Below are 4,885 nucleotides of genomic sequence, written 5' to 3'. Positions count from 1 at the left end.
CCCAGAGATTCTGATATGTTGTGTCTTTGTTCTCATTGGTTTCAAATAACTTCTTGATTTCTGCCTTAATTTTATTATTTACCCAGGAGTCATTCAGGAACAGGTTGTTCAATTTTCATGTAGTTGTGTGGTTTTGAGTGAGTGTCCTAATCTTGAGTTCTAATATAATTGCACTGTAGTTTGAGAGATTGTTTGTTATGATCTTCATTCTTTTGCATTTGCTGAGGAGTGTTTTACTTCCAATTATGTGGTTGATTTTAGAGTAAGTGCCATGTGGCGCTGAGAATAATATATATTCTGTTGTCTTGAGGTGGAGAGTTCTGTAGACATCTATCAGGTTCACTTGAGCCAGAGCTGAGTTCAAGTCCTGAATATCCTTGTTAACTTTTCTGTCTCACTGATCTGTCTAATATTGACAGTGGCATGTTAAAATCTCCCACTATTATTGTGTCTAGGTCTCTTTGTAGGTCTCCAAGAACTTTGTGAATCTGAGTGCTCCTGTATTGTGTGCATATATATTTAGGATAGTTAGCTTTTCTTGTTGCATTGATCCCTTTACCATTATGTAATACCTTTCTTTGTATTTTTTTAAATCTTTGTTGGTTTAAAGTCTGTTTTGTCAGAGACTAGGATTGCAACCCCTGGTTTTTCTGCTTTCCATTTGCTTGGTAAATTTCTCTCCATCCCTTTATTTTGAGCCTATGTGTGTCTCTGCACGTTAGATGGGTCTCTTGAATACAGTCTGTACAGCTAAGACAATCCTAAGCAAAATTAACAAAGCTGGAAGCATCACGCTACCTGACTTTAAACTATACTACAAGGCTACAGTAACCAAAACAGCATGGTACTGGTACCAAAGCAGACATATAAACCAGTGGAACAGAACAGAGACCTCAGACATGACACCACACATCTATAACCATCTGGTCTTTGACAAACCTGACAAAAATAAGCAATGGGGAAAGAATTCCCTATTTAATAAATGGTGCTGGAGTAACTGACTAGCCATATGCAGAAAACTGAAACTGGACCTCTTACTTACACCTTATACAAAAATTAACTCAAGATGGATTAAAAGCTTAAATGTAAAACCCAAAACCCTAGAAAACTTAGGCAAAGATTTTATGATGAAACCACCAAGAGCAATTGCAACAAAAGCTAAGATTTACAAATGGGATCTAATTAAACTAAAGAGCTTCTGCACAGCAAAACAAAAGTATCATCAGAGCAAACAGGCAACCTACAGAATGGGAGAAAATTTTTGCAATCTACCCATCTGACAAATGTCTACTATCCAGAATTTACAAGGAACTTAAACAAATGTATAAGAAAAAAACAAACAACCCCATTAAAAAGTGGGCAAAGGACATGAACAGACACTTTTCAAAAGACATACATGCAGCCCAACAAACATATGAAAAACAGCTCAATATCACTGATCATTAGAGAAATGCAAATCAAAACCACAATGAGATACCATTTCATGCCAGTCAGAATAGAGATTATTAAAAAGTCAAGAAACAACAGATGCTGGCAAGGCTGTGGATAAATAGGGATGCTTTTACACTGTTGGTGGGAATGTAAATTAGTTCAACCATTGTGGAAGACAATGTGGTGACTCCTCAAAGATCTAGAACCAGAAATACCATTTGACCCAGCAATCCCATTACTGGGTATATACCCAGAGGATTATAAATCAAGGGTAGAACCAGAAATACCATTTGACCCAGCAATCCCATTACTGGGTATATACCCAAAGGAATATAAATCATTCTATTATAAAGATACATGCACACATATGTTTATTGCAGCACTATTTACAATAGCAAAGACATGGAACCAACCCAAATGCCCATCAATGACAGATAAAGAAAGTGAAGTAGCTCAGGAATGGAAAACCAAATATTGTATGTTCTCACTTATAAGTGGGAGCTAAGCTATGAGGATGCAAAGGCATAAGAATTATACAATGGACTTTGGGGACTCAGGGGAAAGGGTGAGAGAGGGGTGAAGGATAAAAGACTACAATTTGGGTTCAGTGTATAATGCTCAGTGATGGGTGCACCAAAATTTCACAAATCACCGTTAAAGAACTTACTCATGTAACCAAATATCACCTGTTCCCCCAAAACCTATGGAAATTTAAAAATATATATTTTTAAGATACCCTTAAGAATTTAGTTCCAAGGACGAAATGTTGAGGATAAGGGGGAAATGAGCTGGCCTGTTACAAGGAAACTCTCAAGGAAAAGTGAAGAAAATCTCTGATATTTGTTGATGACACAGGGCCCACAAAGCAAGGAGAACTACATATATTAAAACAAAATAACTATAGAGAACTGTAAGGGGAAGTGATGAGGATAAACAATAAATGATGTTCCAGCTCTTCTGATCCTTCTTTAAAGAAGCAACGAAGTTCTTAAACTGTGACTATTTCTGAGTACTAGAACTCATTATAAACATTATTTTATTGAGAGTAACCCTGTTTTTAAAGTGTGTTCTTAATTTTTATCTGCTTGCTAGCAAGTATCTAGATCTTCTAAGTATAAGAGTAAATATAACAGGTTCTGACATTGAGTTTGTGCCATGTACAAAGGAATTGAAACTAATTAATTGGGTTAAAAGAATAGTGTTCATAGGCTTCAAAGTATCTACATTAATCCTTTGCTTGGAAAGGCATCTCTTAAGCAAACAATTAATAATATTTAACTGAGAACACAACATTTTCATCCTTTTTTAATTTAACTTTTAAGTTCAAGGGTACATGTGCAGGTTTGTTATATAGGTAAACATGTGTCATGGAAGTTTGTTTTACAGATTATTTCATCACACAGATATGAAGCCTAGTACCCATTACTTATTTTTCCTTATCCTTCCCTTCCTTCCAACCTCCCTCTTCCAATAGGCCCCAGTGTGTGTTGTTCCCCTCTATGTGTCCATGTGTTCTCATCATTTAGCTCCCATTCATAATTGAGACCATGTGGTATTTGGCTTTCTGTTCCTGTGTTAGTCTGCTAAGGATAATGGCCTCCAGCTCTATCCATGTTCCCATAAAGGACAAAATATTGTTCTTTTTTATGGCTACATAGTATTCCATGGTGTATATGTACCACATTTTCTTTATCCAGTCTATCATTGATAGCCATTTAGGTTGATTCCATATCCAGTAATGGGATTGCAGGTCGAATGGCATTTCTGTTTTTAGATCTTTGAGGAATGGCCACACTGTCTTCCACAATGGTTAAAGACAATGTATAAGCATTCTTTTTTCTCTGCAACCTCACCAGCATGTTATTTTTTGACTTTTTAATAATAGCCATTCTGACTTGTATGAGACAGTATCTCATTGTGGTTTTGATTTGCATTTCTCTAATAATCAGTGATGTTAAGCTTTTTTTTCATATGATTGTTGGCCACATGCATATCCTCTTTTTAAAAGTGTCTTTTCATGTCCTTTGCCCACTTTTTAATTGGGTTGTTTGAGTTTTTTACCTGGTACATTTGTTTAAGCTCCTTATGGATGCTGAATATTAGACCTTTTTTAGATGCGTAGCTTGAAAAATTTTTCTCCCATTCTGTAAGTTATCTGTTCACTGTGTTAATAGTTTCTTTTGCTGTGCAGAAGCTCTTTAGTTTAATTAGATCCCATTTGTCCATTTTTGCTTTTGTTGCAATTGCTTTTGTTGTCTTTGTCATGAAATCTTTGCTTGTTCCTATTCCAGAATTTTATTGCCTAGGTTGCCTTCCAGGGTTTTTATAATTTTGGGTTTTACATTTAAGTTTTTAATCCATCTTGAGTTAATTTTTGTATATGGTGTAAGGAAGGGGTCTGGGGTCTGGTTTCAATCTTCTACATGTGGCTAGCCAGTTATCCCAGCATCATTTATTGAATAGGAAGTCTTTTCCCCATTGCTTGTTTTTGTCAGCTTTGTCAAAGATCCAATAGTTGTAGGTGTGTGGACTTATTTCTGGGTTCTTTATTCTGTTCCATTCGACTTTGTGCCTGTTTTTGGTTACCATGCTGTTTTGGTTACCATAGCTCTGTAGCATAGTTTGAAGTCAGATAGCGTGATGCCTCCAGCTTTGTTCTTTTGCTTAGGATTGCCTTGCCTATTCGGGCTCCTTTTTGTTCCTCATGAATTTTAAAATAGTTTCTTCTACTTCTGTAATGAATGTCATTGGTAGTTTAATAGAAATAGTGTTGAATCTATAAATTGCTTTGGGTAGTATGGCCATTGTAATGATATTGATTCTTCCTATCCATGAGCATGGAATGTTTTTCCATTTGTTTGTATCATCTCTGATTTCTCTGAGCAGTGTTTTGCAGTTCTGCTTGTAGAGATCTTTTACCTCCTTGATTATCTGTATTCATAGGTATTTTACTTTGTGTGTGTGGTAATTGTGAATGGGATTGCGGTCCTGATTTGGCTTTCAGCTTGAATGCTGTTGTTGTATAGGAGTGCTAGTGATTTTTGCACATTGATTTTGTATCCCGATAATTTGCTTAAATTATTTATCAGCTTAAGGATCCTTTGGGCTGAGACTATGGGGTTTTCTAGATATAGAATCATATCATCTACAAACAGGGGTAGTTTGACTTCCTCTCTTCCTATTTGGATGCCCCTTATTTATTTCCCACTCCTAATATTATTTCAGAAACTGTTTTTTGAAACTTCTTTTTGAAATACGTGTGCTTGGCCGGGCGCAGTGGCTCAAGCCTGTAATCCCAGCACTTTGGGAGGCCCAGAGGGGCGGATCACGAGGTCAGGAGATCCTGACCATCCTGGCTAACACAGGGAAACCCCGTCTCTACTAAAAAATACAAAAAACTAGCCAGGCGAGGTGGTGGGCACCTGTAGTCCCAGCTACTCCGGAGGCTGAGGCA

The sequence above is a fragment of the Colobus angolensis genome, unplaced genomic scaffold (assembly GCF_000951035.1).
Source record: "Colobus angolensis palliatus isolate OR3802 unplaced genomic scaffold, Cang.pa_1.0 Scaffold250, whole genome shotgun sequence".
Classification (NCBI taxonomy): Eukaryota; Metazoa; Chordata; class Mammalia; order Primates; family Cercopithecidae; genus Colobus; species Colobus angolensis.
This window is presented reverse-complemented; position numbering follows the sequence as displayed.